Source organism: Globicephala melas, chromosome 6 (assembly GCF_963455315.2).
Source record: "Globicephala melas chromosome 6, mGloMel1.2, whole genome shotgun sequence".
NCBI classification, from domain to species: Eukaryota; Metazoa; Chordata; class Mammalia; order Artiodactyla; family Delphinidae; genus Globicephala; species Globicephala melas.
This window is the reverse complement of record NC_083319.1, coordinates 28,833,672-28,853,320: the sequence shown is the minus strand read 5'-3', so window position 1 is coordinate 28,853,320 and position 19,649 is coordinate 28,833,672. Positions and strand designations below refer to the sequence as shown.

The 19,649-nt window shown below is 38.6% G+C and overlaps 1 pseudogene; it reads left to right on the top strand.

The window, feature by feature from the left end:
* The first annotated feature begins 497 nt into the window (after nt 1-497).
* Nucleotides 498-962, top strand: LOC115854644 (large ribosomal subunit protein uL24 pseudogene; annotated as a pseudogene).
* The last annotated feature ends 18,687 nt before the right edge of the window (nt 963-19,649 follow it).

The following is a 19,649-nucleotide window of genomic DNA, read 5'->3' as shown; positions in this document are numbered from 1 at the left end:
GTTCTTGTACATATTGCTACATGGATAAAACTTAAAAACATTGTTCAAAGTGAAATAAGCCAGACATAACAGGGCAAATATTGTATGATTCCACTTATATGAAATGTCTAGAATAGGCAAATTAATTGACACAGAAAGTAGAATAGAGATTACTAAAGATGGGAAGAGGGAGGAATGGGGAGTTATTGCCTAATGGTCAGAGTTTTTGCTAGGGGTGATGAAAAAATTTTGGAAATAGTGATGATTGGTTGCATAACATTGTGAATGCAATTAATGCCACTGATTTGTACACTTAAAATGGATAAAATGGAAACTTTTATGTTATAGGCTTCACTACAATAAGAAGGTTTTTTAATTAAAAAAATAAAATAAATAAAACTGTAATGAACAATAACCACTCTCACATTTTAATCTCTGTGTATTTGGGAGACAATTCACATCAGCAAGAAAATAAATCTCGCCCTTTTGGGGCCATCGCTGAAGCGCTAGCGGCCAAAATGAAGTTCAATCCCTTTGTGACTTCTGACCGAAGCAAGAACCAGAAAAGGCATTTCAATGCACCTTCCCACATTCGCAGGAAGATTATGTCTTCCCCTTTTTCTAAAGAGCGGAGACAGAAGTACAATGTCCGATCCATGCCCATCCGGAAGGATGATGAAGTTCAGGTTGTACGAGGGCACTACAAAGGGCAGCAAATTGGCAGAGTAGTCCAAGTTTACAGGAAGAAGTATGTCATCTACATTGAACGAATGCAGCGGGAGAAGGCTAATGGCACAACATGTGGGCATTCAACCCAGCAAGGTGGTTATCACCAGACTAAAACTGGACAGAGACCGCAAAAAGATCCTCGAACGTAAAGTCAAATCTCGCCAAGTAGGAAAGGAAAAGGGCAAATATAAGGAAGAAACAATTGAGAAGATGCAGGAATGAAGTAATCTTGTATACAACTTTCATTAAAAACTGTTAAAATGAAAAAAAAAGAAAAAAAAGAAATCTCTACACTTATCTCTTCTATGAAAAAGTTTCGTAGGAAAAGTAAGAAGGAAAGTGATATGGCAACGTCTTTGCCAGTTCAGAATAATGACACGAATGAATCTTCATGAAGGTACTTGAGATGCAGAATCAGGAAGTGGGGGGGCTGTCCTAAGTGGGAAAGTCTGAGGACGAGCAGCAGCCTTAATCCTTCATTAAAGTCTGCTACACATTCAAAAGCCCGTGGGATGGATGATCTACAGTCTTTCAGGAAAGTTTCATCCGCCTTGTGAAGACGTGGGAATTCTTCTCAGTACCTGTGGTGTGACTTAGATGTCAACTAAGAGAACCTAATATTTGAGACTGAAATTAAAATGTCTCAAAATCAAATTTGCCTGTCATAGGATCACTTAATTATTGTCTCATCTCTCTGGAGATTCGAAGTGGTATGGGGGATCTGGGTTTCTCCCCTCCAGCAGAACCATTCACATTATGGTCTGCAAAGATGTCCCCTGTAACATGAATAGACAATGCTTTCCCATCAAGCATTCTCAACACAGATGATATCACTCCCAAGAGGGTGAAAATTTGTTCTTTTTGATGGGGGGCAGGTAAGGGAAGGAACAAAAAAATCTTACTCTTTTAGGTATGAAGCACAGATATATGTACAGTACATAAAAGACACACAGCATATCTGTGATATTAAAATTTCATGAGAAAGCAATAAGGAAAAAGACTCCTGGAGGCTCCTGACTGTTTTACATGTACATAGAATATGACGTGTATGGCGTCTCTTGATGTGCAATATGGTGGCCCAGGGTGAAAAGGGGAGAGATTTATGACTTTCCTGAGTCATGTTAGGCTCTGAGCATCTGCTTCCCTTGAATTGAATAACTTTATAAATCACCCCTCTATGGCATGCATTGTGTCCCCCTTTCTTCCAGTGTCACCCTAAATTTGAACGCCATTCCTTTTCTAATCCCTTTAAAAGAGGTAGGAAAAAACCCATCATTCTCCTATCTGCTCCTTGGTTCATAAACTTAAAGTCTATGGCAATTTCAAAACTGGATAAAAATAAAAAGATGTATTCTTCGTGTAGCCCTTCCTATTCTCCTTATCAGAAGTGAGTTATCTCATCTCTTTACACCCTAGCAATTATTTCTGCACCTCAAAAATTATATTCTTTAGATCAATTATTGCACATCTTTTCTTACTCTTCCTGCTACGGCCCAAACCTCCTAGTGTCAGAAACCATATCTTATTCATCATCATAGCCTCTTCCATGCCTTGTCTGATGCCTTAGCTAACATATCAATCAACTCCATATAAATCTGGGTGTGGGGAGAGGTGGGTGGAGTTGGGAGCAAAAGAAGCTTTTAATAATGTCAAATTTGAAATGAATAATGACTCATAAAAAGGTTATATTAAAAGGTAGCCATTCTGCTCCAAAGTACACGCCAGATATTAGGAATTATCCCGCTTATGATAATCACAGTAGTTTCCCTGGGGCTTGGTATTTTCTCAAAATCTTCAAATGCATGTTTGCAACCACTAACCAGCAAGCAAAAGATTTCCCTAAAACTAGAACATCAGAAAAGGAATGAAGAGAATGACTGACTTAAAGAATGTGAACCCAGTGTAGCGACCTGTAAACACCACAGAGATTCAGCAAAAACTTAAGAGAACTTTAGAGCAGTAGCTGGGAGTAATGCCAATGCCAAATTTTGATCACATCTCAGACTGAGAGTCTCATCAAAAAGGGGGAATTGAGGAACTTCCCTGGTGGTTCAGGGTTTAAGACTCTGTGCTCCAAATGCAGGGGGCATGGGTTTGATCCCTGGCTGGGGAACTAAGACCCCGCAAGCCGCATGGTGTGGCCAAAAAAAGGGGGGGGGATTGATAAAAACAAGACAACAGGCCCCAAATGGAGTCACTTATGCTAAGCCCCACCTCACCAAACTGAGACTTAATTACAGTTTTGGCTCTCCCAGAAATGCAATCTTAAATCAGTCAATCAGGAATCGCATAATCAGCTCTAGTTAAGTAACCTGCCCGATAGACCCCATCCCTTAAAGGAAAGTGACATTGCTGCCAATCTACTTTTTGCTAGTAGAACATCCTTGTTCGTGCTCCCTTCCGCCTATACTCTCCTTGGAGCTCCTTTCCATCTGTTAGGTTGGATGCTGCCTGATTCATGAATCATTGAATAAAGCCAGTAAGATCTTTAAACTTTTTTAAAATAAAAGTAAAAGGTAGCCATTCTGTTAGGGAAGGAATAATGTATATTTGTGATCAAACTGATTCAATGCAACTTCAGCTATAAATTATAAGACAGAAGATAAAATGTAAAGATGAGAAAGGTAAAGAAACATATGTGCATAATTCTTCAAACAGTAAGTAACAAAGAGATATACAGGGAGACCTTGAGTGGCAGACACTGAGCAGACATCCACATGGTGCTGTGGGCAGTTTCAAGGGAACAGAGTCCAGCTCTGTGTTGTATAGGAAATTAGCTTTATTGATGGCTTTTTGTATCAATTTGATCTACCTCTAATATCTACCCCATTTCAGTCCTGTGTCTCTCTATATTGCTTCCCCCCAAAGTCTGCAATCTTCAGAACCCAATTCTTACTTTCTCCTTAGTTTAATTAATTTAAATACATTCACGGAGTGTCTTATATGTTTCAGGCTATTTGTAAGGCATGAGGAGTACACAGGAGTGCAAGACACATCCCCAGCCTTCAGGAGGACTTCACAGAGGAGATGGCTTTGAACACGGCTTTGAAAAATAAGTTTGAAAAATAAGATTAGGAAGAGAAAGGGAAGAAAGGTATTTCAGGCCCAGGGAATAGCACATAGAAAAGCTCAGAGTCGGGGCATGAACTGTGTGCTCAGGCACTAGATTAACACCGTTTGTCTAAATCACGCCGGAGGTATGAGGAGGAAAGATGCTTGTGGGAACTCAGCATAAGTGAGGACTTATGCTCTGTTGGCTGCCTAAGAAAAACCTGCCTTTCAGAGTTCGTTTCTAGTGAATCTCCGTTTCCTCTGCCTTTCAACGCTAATCCTGAATGTTCCTTCAGTTGTTTCCTAATTCTAATTAAGTGGCATTTGGTATCTCAGGGGAGAAAAGTCATCTCTCTTTTACAGACCAATAATTACTATGGTTAATTAGCTTATATTTATAAAGACAATGCATGCCTAATTACATCAAATATAGCTCCTACTTAATCAATTAATTATTGAAGCAAGCATTTTGGGACATATACTCTGTATCTAGAATAGTTTAGTTATTAAGCCTGTGGACTCAGGAATTGAACAATTTATTTACCATCTCTAAATCTCACTTTTTTATACAGACCAATAATTACTATGCTTAATTAGCTTATATTTATAAAGACAATGCATGCCTACTTACATCAAATATAGCTCCTAGTTAATCAATTAATTATTGAAGCAAGCATTTTGGGGCATATACTCTGCATCTAGAATAGTTTAGTTATTAAGCCTGTGGACTCAGGAATTGAACAATTTATTTACCATCTCTAAATCTCACTTTTTTTAACGTTTACAATGAGAATAACTGTATTTATCTCACAAGATAGTTTTGAAAATTAAGATAATTCTTATTACACATTTGTGTTGACTGCTTTCCATTTTCCGTCTCCCCTCTTTGCTCTGACTGGCCCATTCTCTATCCTTTTCTACCCACTTCTGTGCCCTAAGGCTGATCCTTACACATTGCATCACCCAGACTCCCTGGCTGCCTAGTTTCTGGTTGTTTCTGGTCAATGCAACACACTGAAAGGAGACAGGAGAAAAGGAGAAGCAGTTGGTCTTTCTTCTTTGCTTTCTCTCTGCCTAAGTGTCCTGGTTCTGGCAAATTATGGCAATAGATCTGACCCTCCTTCTTCTGTCCCACGGCCCCTCCTCCAGGGTGCCAGCTCTTACTGGGCCATTGCAACACTATTCTTCCTTGTGTCCTTCAGACCTAAGTATCATAATGAATGGCTTTTGCCTATTTCTACTCCTGGCTGCTTCAGCATCCATGGTTAGTTCTCTTAACTTTGCCCAGTCCTCTGTAAATAGTCCCTTTATTAAAGACGCTTGAGTTCAAACCATCTGAGTGGAATTTCGTTTCTGGAAAGGACCTTGATTGATGTGGTATGTTACCAATTGTGTGTGCATCTTACACTTAGTTTATGCTCACTAAATAAATATGAGCTATCTTCATTCATTTTTTTTGTTAGTTTTGTTTGGTAAGTGTCTTTTCTGTGCTAAGTTCAATAAACATTACTTAAATGTATTGTTACCTTATTCGGTCTCAAACATCCACATTACTTGGTGGTTTGTGGATCTGAGACAGACATCTATCGATCTGAGACTTAAGCCATGAAGGCAATGAACATTTCTATGGAGACCTTTCTCCTCTACGTTTCTGAACATATTAAGAAATAGAGTTTGGAAGTATCAAAACATCAGCTCTATTTTTTAAAAAATTTTATTTATTTATTCATGGCTGTGTTGGCTCTTTGTTTCTGTGCGAGGGCTTTCTCTAGTTGCGGCAAGTTGGGGCCACTCATTGCGGTGCGCGGGCCTCTCACTATCGCGGCCTCTCTTGTTGCAGAGCACAGGCTCCAGATGCGCAGGCTCAGTAATTGTGCCTCACGGGGCTAGTTGCTCCGCGGCATGTGGGATCTTCCCAGATCAGGGCTCGAACCCGTGTCCCCTGCATTGCAAGGCAGATTCTCAACCACTGCGCCACCAGGGAAGCCCTCAGCTCTATTTTTGGTAAATAATCAGCTAATAGACTTACTGCAGGGAGGGGCCAGGAGAGGAGAAGGTAATGAATATATGAACATAACCTTTATGTTCCTTACAGAAGCCAGTGACCCTGGTGACCTTCTCCCATTCAGTTAAGGCCTTCCTTCTGTGGGGAGCATGAGTGAGGCGGGGAGGCCAGAATAGTTTCTCCTAATACTTTCAAGAGAATAATAGTCTTTATTTCATGGTCAGATGCAGGGATCATGGAGTGAGGAAGAAGATTGTTCTTCCTATAATCAGGAATTGAGGGAAAATACTTTTAATATTCAAATTGTCTCAATAAGAAAATGCCTGTTGGAAATCTATGTTCATGGAACTCAACACTAATGAGTTGGTGGCCATCCAGACTGAGCTGGAAATTGCCCATTGGAACCGATGGAGACTTAAAATTGTATATCATGGTTTTATACCACCATCTTTCCTGTACACCATAGGATGCTCTCCTCCACCACTCCTGCTCTGCCTGTGACTCTGAGGCATTGTTGCTGAGCTATTTCATGCCCAAGGGTACAGAGACTACACTCTTTTCAGAATATCAAGGAAAGTAGGTTCTTGGGAGACCGTGTTCCACTCTGTAGCCAGGCTAGGAAAAGAAGCATATCTGTTGGTGATGACAATGTTAAAGGTGACAGTGATGCAGGAAAAGACTCTAATTCCTGAGGCAAAGAAGTTGAAGGCAGAACTTGGAAAAAGAAGTGGCCTCAAGCCCAAAACTGCAAAGTCTACAAGGCTGTCTGATGCTTATCCTTGAGAGCCTGAAGCTGTCTTGCACTTGTGCCTCCTCTGGGCGAGAAAGTGCACGTTTCCAAATGCTGGAAGTGGGATGGAATCCTTGAGGTTCCCTCTGACCTATATTTTGTGATCATTCTTTCAGGAATCAATCATGAATTGCATTTCTGCAATTCTGTTTGAATTGGCGGTTATATAAAGGATATATGCATTCTTCCCACATTGATCCAACAGACTATAAAAATAGACAAAGCTCTTTTTTTTTGTTTGCTTACTTTTTGGAAGTTGAGTAAATGTGACAGAGCTGCTCAAGTGTACGAATGAATGGACACAACTCTTCTTGGTTGTAAAATCTTCTGATGTCTTGTTTCTGTTTTCATTATCAATTGCAGCACTGCTGAATAAAATGTAAGACTCTCAAATATATTAATTCATTATTGGTATAAAAAATCAATATTTCAGGCCTGAAATCTCATGACAATAGCACATAACTTATCTTCTTGAATGAGCAAAAATGTGTAATTATTTTACCCCTAGTGTTTCCAACATTGAAAATTTATTCTTACCTAACAATTTTAGTTCAGGGGCTTGAAATTACTTAATCTCTACATATAGCATCCCATTTGCACCATATATTGATTCTGGTAACTTTTCCCACCTATTGATTATCCAATTTCCCAAATTAAATTGAACATATTAAATAAAGGTATCAGAAAACAAAAATATAATAATTTTTAAATTATACAAAAAAACATGAATGTACTCACAGAAGTAAAAATTCACTCTAGCAAAATTAAAGGAAAAAAAAACTAAAGTCTCTCATCATCCAGTTCCCACCCTTCTACAGTATTATTTCCTTCTTTGGCTATTGTTAATAGTTTCCTCTGTAGGTGTTCTGAATTACACACACATACACACACGTATATACATATAGGTGTATATATACTCACATATAAATACACATTTTTATTAAAAATATTACTGCAATGAATGCACTGTTATATAACCTGCTTTTTTCATTTAACAATACTATGTAGGAATATCTCTCATTCTTTTAAATAGAATGGTATTTTATAGAAAACCTATTCCTCTATTGATGGGTATTTAGGTTGTATTTACCTTTTGTTTTTATTCACTCAATCATTCAACAAATTTTTATTGATTTGCTCTTATGTGCCAAATTTCTTCTAGGAGCTCTGGCTAATAGTGAACAAAACAAATATAGTCCCAGCCCTTCAAGAGCTTAGATTCAAGTCAGGGGAAACAGAAAAAGAGTCAACAACTAATGACATAATTACAAATTGTGTTAAATGTCATGAAATTAACAAAGAGGGAACAGAGATAGAGAATAATGGGTGGGCCCATGTTAAATAAGGTATTCAGGAGAGACTTCTGTGAAGAAGTAATATTTGAGATCCAAAGGACAAGGAAGAATACATTTGAAAAGTGGAGAAAGGAGCCTTTCAAGCAAGGCGATAGCATGTGCAAATGCCCTGTGGCAGGACCCTGACGTGTTTAAAAAAAGAAAGAATGTCAGTGGTCTAGGGGATGCTAGAGAGGCAGAGAGTGCTACAAGCTGCTCCAAAGGGACCAGATAGTGAGGACCATATGGTGCAGCACCTTATATGCCACAGTAAGATGTTTAGATTTTATTCTATACAAAATACAAAGACATGAGGCAGTGACTTTACATAAAATTATGTATTTCCTTCAGCTTTATTGAGATGTAATTGACATATAACATTATATAAGTCTAAGGTGTACAATATTATGATTTAATACACATATATATTACAAAATGGTTACCACAATAAGGTTAGTTAGTTACCATATTGTGTGTGGGGGGAGGGGTGAGAACATTTACGGGCTACTCTCTTAGCAAATTTCAAGTATATAATATAGTATTGTTAACCATAGTCACTATGCTTTACATTATATCCCCAGAACTTATTAATCTTATGTTAAATTTTTTTTCCCACTTGACCAATCTCCCCATTTTGACTACCCCCAGCTCCTGGCCACTACCCTTCTACTCTCTGTTTCTATGTGTTCAGCTTTTTTAGATTCCATGTATGAGTGAAATTATACAGTCTTTGTCTTAATCTGATTTACTTAGCATAATGCCATAATGTATTTTTAAAGCTCTTTGGCTACTATGTAGAGAATGAACTAGATGGAGTCAAGAGGGGAAAACAGGAAGGGTGACTACAGCTAAAAATTGTGGTAGAACTGACCAACTACAGTAGTTGACTTTTTCCAATTCAGCTAGGCTCCAAATTATGGGATTTCCAGTCAGAGTGCAGGCATGAGGCAGAGAACATTTCATATGCTATATTTCATTCCCTCTCTGTATGGAGATAGGCTCTCTGTAGCCTGATTTTGCTAACAGGTTATGGTATGTCGCAGAAGTGCATTTTGAGAACAGCAACAAAGTAAATAACTGACGCTTTGGGATTTTTTTTGGAAATAAGCCCACACATGCTTTCTAGGTCTCTGAGTTTCCAAATAAATATAAAGAGTATGTTAAAAACCTCACCTTAAAATTTTGTTTAAACCGTAGTAAAATACACATAACCTTAAATTTATCACCTAACCATTGTTAAGGGTACAGTTCAGTGGCACCAGGTACATTCACATTGTTGTGCAACTATCACAACATCCATCTCCCGAACTCTTTTCATCTTACAAAGCTGAAACTCTGTTCCCATTAAACAATGTCTCTATTCTTCTCTCCCTGAAATTTCTGGGAAGCGCATTCTACCTTCTGTCTCTATGAATTGACTATTCTAGGTACTTAATATAAATGAAATTATACAACAGTTTTCCCTTTGTGGACTGGCTTATTTCACTTAGCATAATGTCCTTAAGGGTCATCCATGATATAGCATGTGTCAGAATTTCCTTCATTTTGGAGGTTCAATAATATTCTATTGCATGTAGGTACCACTTTCTCTTTATCCGTTCATCCATCAATGGACATCTGTGTTGCTTCTATCTTTTTTTTTTTTTTTTTTTTTTTGCGGTACACGGGCCTCTCACTGTTGTGGCCTCTCCCGTTGCGGAGCACAGGCTCCGGACGCACAGGCTCAGCGGCCATGGCTCACGGGCCCAGCCGCTCTGCGGCATGTGGGATCTTCCCGGACCAGGGCACGAACCCGTGTCCCCTGCATTGTCAGGCGGACTCTCAACCACTGCGCCACCAGGGAAGCCCGCTTCTATCTTTTGACTATTATAAATAGTGCTGCTATGAACGTCGGTGTACAAATATATCTTTGAGTCCCTGCTGTAAATTCTTTGGGGGTAAAAACTGTGTATGTTTTGGTATTGATTTTTCTATAATGATAGCTCCAAATCGGTATACTGCCTACTGCAGTATCAAGTTAGAGATCCTGAAAATGAGGGATCAAAGGTGTAACCGGTGAGGGGGAGACAATGTGATATCATAAAAGCTGCACAGGGCTTCCCTGGTGGCGCAGTGGTTGAGAGTCCGCCTGCCGATGCAGGGGACGCGGGTTTGTGCCCCGGTCCAGGAAGATCCCACATGCCGTGGAGCGGCTGGGCCCGTGAGCCATGGCCACTGAGCCTGCGCGTCCGGAGCCTGTGCTCCGCAACAGGAGAGGCCACAACAGTGAGAGGCCCGTGTACCGCAAAAAAAAAAAAAAAAAAAAAAAAAGTTGCACAGAATGGAAGGTCAGCACAGCATAGGTAAAAGTCTAGACCCAATTCTTTGTAGCTTTTTGATCTTGGGCAAGTTAACTTTTCTGAGTCTCAGTTTTCTCATCTGTAAAATGGGATTAGAATGCCTGTCCAGTGTACTCAACAAAACTTGTGAGGATCAAATGGGAAAATGCAATTAAAGTTCTTTGTAAATTTAAAAGCAAAATGTAAATATGTAATATTAGTTGATAATTTAGCAACTGTGTATATTTGAAAGCTCTCAGTGTTCATTAATATTCCTTTTGTCATATTTTAACAGATTTATCAATAATTTGTCATTATAATTGCCATGCAATAACTGCACATTTTTTTTTAACTGCACATTTTTAAGGTGTCCAATTTACTAAGTTTTGGCATATGCATACTCCTATGAAACTGTCATTACAATCAAGAGTATGAACATATCCATCGCCTCCAAAAGCTTCCTCATCTCCTTCATAATCCCTCTGCCCTGCTCTTCCCACCTTCTACCGTTACCAGCAACTGATGATTGGCTTTCTGTCTCTATAGATTTGTTTGCATTTTCTAGAATTTCATATAAATGGAATTATTCATTGTGTACCCACTTGTCTCACAGGATGGGGTTGTAATGCCCTATTTTCCTTCTTACTCATTTAGATGATACTTTGTGACCCCATCTGACCCCACTGACTTCCTCAGAAAAGAAAACCAAGGGGAGATATAGGGGTCCAGAACATCCCGAGACAGACCATTAACACCCTATGTATTTATAGCCATATCATTTAAATGGCAAGAACACCTGAGTCATATTTTAAGAGAAAACTACTTTGAGATTAAAGGGAGAAAAGGAGATAAACTGACAAGAGTGCAAATGCGAAGGTACAAGAATGTTCATTGCAACTTGAAATAGCAAAAAAAGTAACTGAAAAGAATTTAAGTGCTCATTAATAAATGACTGATTAAATAACTTACAGCCACAGAAGGACATACTCTGCATTCATTTCTATTAAAAGATATCATAGGGCTTCCCTGGTGGTGCAGTGGTTGAGAGTCCGCCTGCCAATGCAGGGGACACGGGTTCGTGCCCCGGTCCGGGGGGATCCCACATGCCGTGGAGCGGCTGGGCCCGTGAGCCATGGCCGCTGAGCCTGCGCGTCCAGAGCCTGTGCTCCGCAACGGGAGGGGCCACAATAGTGAGAGGCCCGCGTACTGCAAAAAAAAAAAAAAAAAAAAAAAATATCATGACTTTTTTTAAATAAAGCAAGCTGCAAAATAGTATGCATGATATGATTTAATCTATATGAAATTATCCACAGTAAAATCTCTACTAATGTAAGCTAACTACAAATGTAAAATGCATTCTGGAAGGATAACCACCCAAATGTTGATACTGGCTCTTCTTACAGCTGGGTGATGAGATTAGAGGTAGTGATGGCGAGGGGGTTTCTTTTTACTCTGTAGCACTTAAATTTTCTACAAAAACTAGTATTTTCTTTGAAAACAGGAAAATCAATTTAACGAAGTAGTCCCTGAAAAGCATGAAGAAGTGTTGTTGTAACAGCCAGATCTATTCTCAGGCATTAAATTTAAAGACATAAGCATAGAAAAGTATTTACAAGGGATTATATATAAAAATATTAACAGCAATTATTTCTGGATGGTGGGATCACCAGATGGGTTTCTTTCACTTTTAAAATTTCTGTATGATAGACATTAAAAAAAAAACCAAAACCCTAACCCTGTATCAGTGATAATGATAAACATCTTCCATTTTGAAAGTAAAATAGCATGAAAGAGCATTCTAACCTGTATCTCAAGTCAGTATCTTTGGATTGTGGTAAAGGGAAAAAAATTTTTTTAACTACTTCTGATATAATAATGGATGTATCTGTGCCTCAAACTTCTATTTCTATTAAGTATTTAAAGGATTCTCTAAATATAATGGTTATTTTTGTCACAGAAATGCCAGCAATTGTCACAGCATGGGAAATCAATATCAAACTCTCTAATTACTGCACTAAGAAACTCATTCATTGTAATGAATCCTCTACTGTTATTGAAGAGCTAGTGAATTTAAGAAGAGAATCTATTCTTAGTCAGTTATTGACCCCAAACTGTCAAGTCATTTAGGACTAGAATATGGGGCAAATAAAGAAAACTTGTTAAAGAAGTTATGAGTATGAATAGCTATCCTCTACTTCATTTAAACTCATAAAAAGATTTTTTAATATATTAAACATGGAAAGACATTATAAAATGAATGAAAACACTCTGCCAGGCTGAAGAATTTGAAAAGGTGTATGACTAAATCAAGCTTTAGCTTCATTTTTTCCTGAATAAAGCATCAGGGAGGTAAAATTTTAAATCATCTTTTGGCAGATACAAAATTGAACAACTATATTAGAAAAATTTCCAGAACTTAATGATATATTCCTGAGAGTTATGAGGTATCTGAAAGATAATATCTTCAGGACAGGGACCATCCCTTAATTACCTGGAAATCTTAGCTTCTTGCTAGGGAGAACTGTTAAATGACTGCATAAATGAATGGTGAATTTATTGACTAAATATCTAATCTGCTGAATAGGTATTAGAGTGGAGTAGTGATATTGCCAATATTATTAAGGTGTTATCTCCTTCAGTCTACTCTAATAGAGCTATCATTCTTTCTATTCCATTGAAACTATTTCTGCCATGATTACCAATGGTCTCCAGTTTGCCAGATCCAATGGTCCTTATTTTACTCAAGAATTAATAGTTTTTGACAACTAAATGGCTCTTTCTCTCCTGAAATTATTTTCTTTGTTTCTATGATGCAATGTTATCCTGGTTTTGCTCTCAGTCTCCTTTGTTGGCGTCTCCTCTTCCAATGAATCTGTAAATACTAGTGGGCTTGGCAACCAACCTTGGCCCTTTCCCCTATTTTTCTCTTCTCATACCTCCTTGATTTCAACTACATACTGACTACTTCCTTATGTACCTTTACAGCTCTGATCTCTTTCCTGTATTCTAAACTCAGCTACCCAGCTTCTACTTGACATCTCCAGCTAGATTTCTAATAAGCATTTCAAATTTAACATATGCCCTAAAGAAAACTTCTGATTTCTGACTCTGCCTCCAACCAAAACTACCCTTATTACCAACAAAAGACACCACCCTCCACCTAATTTCTTGAACCGAAAATGTAGGAATCATCTTTGATTCTTTACTTTCCCTCATTGTCTCACAACCAACCCACCTTCAATTCATGTTAGAATTGAAAACGTATACTAAGTCCTCTCTTGACTCTCTGCCTCCAAACTATCACTTTAGTTAAAGCCATCGTATTTCTCCTACACTGAAACAACAGTCTACTAATTGGTGCCCTTGTTTCCACTCCTTCCATCCACTTTTTTTTTTTTTTGCGGTACGCGGGCCTCTCACCGCTGTGGCCTCTCCCGTTGCAGAGCACAGGCTCCGGACGCGCAGGCCCAGCGGCCACGGCCCACAGGCCCAGCCGCTCTGTGGCACGCGGGATCCTCCCGGACCGGGGCATGAACCCGCGTCCCCTGCATTGGCAGGCGGACTCCCAACCACTGCGCCACCAGGGTAGCCCCTTCCATCCACTTTTATCCTGACCTATTTTCCATAAAGGAAGAATAGCATTGTAAAGATTTGAATTAGGTATTGTTGCTCTGCTTAAAACTTGCTATGATCTTCTACTTCACTTACAATAAAGTAAAAGCATTTTACCAAAACTCAGAAGATCCTACATGATCTTGTTTCTGCCTACCTTCCCAGCCTCATCTTCTATAATTATCTACTTATTATGTTCTTTAAGCCCATTGGACCGCTCTGTTCATCACATTTGCCAAATGTGATCTCACCAAAGAATTCTGCCTTTGCTAACATCTCTCTATATAATATGCTCTCTTCCACCATTTCCCTTTTTCAGGATAGGCCTCTATCTAATAATTAGATAATAATTAGTTTAGATGTTACATTCTCAAAAAGCCTCCATGACTAGAATGAAAGCTCCATGAGAGCCAGAATTATAACAAGTTCATATTCCATTTCCATTAAATTGGTGAACTTTATCATATTTATTTACAAGAAAGCTTCATACGAAAGAGAAAAGTCTTTGAGCTTTCATTCATTCAATATTTATTTCCAGGCACTGTGCTAGGCACTGAGTATATGGCAGTGAATAAAACAGACTTGATAATTACGGCTTTCGCGATGCTTATATATAGACACAGATATAGAAGGGTATAGATATAAAACACACGCACACACAAATGTAATTACCAAGTGTGATTGTTATTATGAAGGAAAATAATAGGGTCTATGAGAGAGAGAATAACTCTGGATGAGTTGGAGATGAGATCATTTAAATTGGCAGGGTCAGAAAAGTCTTCTATGATTAAATGAAATTTCAATTTAGAGCTGAGAAATAAGTAGGAGTCAGAGGAATAAAAAGACATGTAGATTGAGGGTCCAGGAAGGCAATTACTGGGGCTTTACAAAAATCTTATGACAAAATTTCATATTAAAAGCTATGATTCATACAATTTAGTGGAGATAATTAATTCTAATTAATTAACTTTCTTATTCTTAGCTTAGGTGTCTTTGCTCCCAAGGTGACTTCACTGTGATTCTTCCACTGGAATTTGCCACAAACTCCACACAGCATCTTTGTGGCCTACCATAAAGTCTGGCAGATTTTACTGCCTTCATGGCAGGACTTCATGAACCACCATCTGGTTCTGTTGCAGATTTTCCTATTCTGGGCCCAACTGAAAGATGGTAGGTTTTTTGTTTTTGTTTTTACATTTATAGTATGTGGGCCTGAGTAGTATTCTTAGGTATCAAAATGCTACTTCCAGAACCCAAAGTGTCTTGCCAGGCATTGGGCTTCCTCCTTTGTGGGAGAAGATGCACCATGTCATCATTTGTTTTTACTTATGGAAGAGATGTCCCCCTGTCCCCCTGACAACTGCCCTACATTTTTTCAGATGTGGCAAGCCATTGAATATTTGTAGGACTATCTCCTATTCGCTGGAGAGATTAAAGTAAGAATAAATAAAAGTATTAAGAAAAGGAGAAAATAACTTTTAAAACTACTTAGTCATATGGAAAAATTGCTATGTTAGCACAGTAATTGAATTGTCAGTGTAAAATGTCATTTACACTGATTACAACTCTAAAGTATGGTGTATGAAGATAAACACTGGATGGTAAAATATGACAAACAGATTATTTAGGGAGGGCAATTGTGGCTTATTTCCCCCTAACATTTCTTTAATTTCTTCTAAAACCAAAGAAGAAAATACCTTCCAAATACATGTCTTTGTCAAAACAGCAGCAAGGGCCTCACACATTAAGTTTTGTGAATTATATTCTTGCTAGGCTAGTCCATATTTCTTTTATTTATCTCCTTCTTTACCAATTCACAATACTTGTGCTTCCTTTATTAATTTGCAGTATTATAATAGCACTTTACAGGTCCTATGACTTTTCTGATTGGCCGTTGGCTTGTTTTGTTTTGTTACATGTCATTTTTGGGAGCTGGTCAAGACTTGGAGGAGGTAAGGAGACAAAGACTCCTTCATTTTCTCTTTGTTTTTTGTACCTGCCTTAAATCTCTATAAAATGCCTGCATGGAAGTGTCAAAGTCATTTCATTATCTATGATTTGCTAGAGGTTTCTTTTTGCTCCTGACACCACTAGTCTAATGAATCAGCTACATTCTATATCTCCAGGTGCCAAAGATACTGGTTTTGTGAATTGACCCTGTGCCATTTGCCTGGGGAAGATCCTCCCAGAGATTCTGGGACCATATGGCCAGGCTGGGGCACAGGTTGAAGGAATTAACTCTTGCAGAGAACCCTTAGATGACCCCAGTGATGTTCATCCATGAAACAAACCCTTTAGTCAGGTTGTTAGAAACCTCACTCACCACCTGTGATCATGTGATGATGATGTGACAAAAATTATATGATGGCATAGTAAGTGCTGAATAATGACCTGTAACCTCCTGGCTGTGAGGCATATGGAATTAACCTTAACACTTACAAACGCAAAATGTGACACAATGCATTTCATAAATGCTAAGCAATTTTAAATGCCCAGATTATCCCAGAATCAGGTCCTCTCATTGACTGGACTCAGAAATGACTTTAGTCAAATGGAAGGGGGAGGCTGGAGGAGATTGGTCTAATGTTTGCACCTCTGTGCTGAGACTGCTTGCTGTTGATTCTGCTCTGACCTAGGTACCTTAGTTTCCCAAACCTGATCTCACTTCCCTATAAATTAAAAGGAAACTTTAAGAAAAAATATTGAGTATCTACCATGTTACAATGACTACTAAGTGCATATTTCATATAATGTTATTTTATTTTCATCACATTCCTGTCTGCTTGGCTTCATAACATCCCTGCTGGTGGTGAAAATGAAAGACTTAGACATTGGTTAGAGTTTTCTAAGTAAGTGCAGAGCTGGGATTTGAACTCAGAGCTGACTCCAAAACTGAACATTTGACATGCTGTGTCCTCTTCTACAGCAAGAACTATACCCTTGTTAGGTGTCTCTGAGCATAGGTCTCTGGTCAATCTGAACGTTCTCTGTTGAAGGATGCTTACACAGTTGTTACAAGGATTTAAGATCACATGTCTGCGTTGGGCCCATTTTGCTTCCAGATACAAAATCCTCTATCAACCTCCCTTTGGAGGGGTGGGATGGGTAACCAAGGCAGTGGGGATTTCACAGGCCTTGCCACATAGAGGCAGTGTCTCTTACTCAGGTCTCTGGTGCTCCTAGCGTCAAAGGAGTATGCTGAGTCCACAAAGGACAAGCAATGGTGGGGATCCAGGTAACAAGCAGTAAGTCAGAAAAGACACAAAAACATGGGAAAGGGCCAGGATCATACATTAAGAATTGGAGGACAGAGACAAAGAATCATAGAAATATGACACCAAGAACACAGAGGGTCAAGTTCAGTGGGTAAAGGAAGTTATCCTAAAGTAAATACCTGAGACAGATGTCTTTGCTGGCAACTTGCTTTTACCTTCTCTGTAACATGAGACATGAAAGAGCTAGCTACATTTAAAAAAAAGTTTAATTGTGATTTAAAAATCACATAACAAAATTTAACACCTTACTCATTCTTAAGTGTATAGTTCAATAGAGTTAAGTATGTCCACATTTTTTTTTAATTGGAGTATAATTGCTTTACAATGTTGTGTCAGTTTCTGCTGTATGATGAAGTGAATCAGCTATATGTATACCTATATCCCCTCCCTCTTGGACCTCCCTCTCCCTCTTTCTCCCATATCTAGGTCATCACAGAGCACCGGGCCGAGCTCCCTGTGCTATACAGCAGGTTCCCACTAGCTATCTATTTTACATGTGGTAGTGTATTTATGTCAAACCTAATCTCCCTATTTGCCCCATCCTCCCCTTCTCCCACTGTGTCCACATGTCCATTCCCTACATCTATGTCTCTATTCCTGCCCTACAAATAGGTTTGCGGCAGATCTCTAGAACTAACTTTTTTATGTTGCAAAACTAAAACTCTACACCTATTGAACAGTAACTCCCTATTTCCCCCTCCCCCAACCTACCATTCTACTCTTTGTTTCTATGAGTTTGACTACTTTAGGTACCTCATGAAAGTGGAATATTACAGTATTTGTCTTTTTGTGAATGGCTTATTTCACTTAGCATAATGTCCTCAAGTTTCATCCATGTTGTAGCATGTGGCAGAATCTTCTTTTTTAAGCCTCGATAATATTCCATTGTATGTATATACCACTTTTTCTTTATCCATTCATCCATTAATGGACATCTGGTTTGCTTCCAAATTTTGGCTATTGTGAATAATGTTGCAGTGAACATGGGTGTGCAAAAACCTGCTACAGTGAAGGGTGAGCATCTAATTTCAGAAAGAGCAAACAGCAGGACTCACGTCCACCTGACCACTGACACAGGATAAGCACAGAATTTATCTTCAAGAATCTGAAGAAAGTTATCCCTAAGAAACTAGGCAGATAGGTGAACACACTGATCAGTCAGTATATACTCTATACTTATTGATTGGTTATGCATCAGACCCTGTGCTAGGCATTAGATATATAGGAATAAACTGGATTCATAAATTCTTTGACTTCACGTTTCTTAAAGTCTGGGGGTGGAGTCAGAGGGACCTCTCCAGGTAGGACTAAAATAGTTCTCTTTTCCCTCTGCACATCCATATCTATTTCATGGCATATGCTGAATTATTAGGATTATTATAGCTGAAAATTGGTCCATTTTGTAAAACTTTTATTGAGGTAAACTTGATATAAAATGAAATTCACAGATCTTAACTGTAAAATATGATGAATATAAATAAATGTGTATACCCATCTAATTATCATTTCAATTAAAATACAGAACACTTTCATTGCACATTTATTATTTTGATGTGTTCCTGATGAACTGACCCCACTATCCTTATTAAATACCCTGTTTATTTCAGGTAATACTCCTTGTCTTAAAGCTTGGTTTGACAAGTTTGGTTAATTATAAATTATGTAGGATGGCTAGGATAGGCTCTCAGTATTCATCTCACAACTAAGTATTTAACTCAGGCCAACTGACCTAAGCACAGCAGACCCAATACCCAGGAGGAGAATGATCTGGGAAACTCTTTCCCTTACCATAGGTAAAGTTAAGAATCTTCGTGTGCCTTTTCCAATCCCTCCTTCAATTCTTCAATTTCACTTTTTGTCCTGTGCCTTTATGGCTCTAGGCTGCCTACTTCCCTTTGTGTATTCAACCCCATACTCGGTTTGATAGCTGAGATGGTGTCTCTGACTTTGTTTTCATCCCTAAACATGATAATTTGTACCCTTTAAGCTCAGTTGGCTTCTGGCTTCTCTAGGTAATTGCTCTGCCAGATTCAGCCTTTGCTTGTGATAGCAAACTAGTACTGATGCAAATAGACAATGCAGCTTCAGCAGGACCCCTGGGAGGAAGGACTGCTGCTAGAGACATTCAGCCCTCAGTTTTGGTGAAGAAACACATGGACAAACTTTATCCCAGGCTTTATTTAGTTACAGTCCAAATTTAAGCACACATCCCAGTTTCCATGATTGGCTCTGAGTGTTTCCCAAGCTTCTCTTAGAAACACATCTATAAACCTGCTTTTAGGCTTGATCACTTCTGTTCCTGCCTCTCTTATCCAATTTGTTGTTGATTCTTAGTAAACTCTTTCAGAGGGTGATTTTATGTCTAAGTTCTCAGGGTAATTTATTTCATTTCACAATAAACAAGTATTTTAGGGACTTCTACTTTGCTAGCCATTCTGCTAAACAAAAAGTTCAACAGTTAAAAGATATACATGTAAACAATCATTGTAATGAACTTTGAAAAGTCCTTTATGAGATAAACATTAAGATGGACTGATCTGGATAAGCACTAAAACT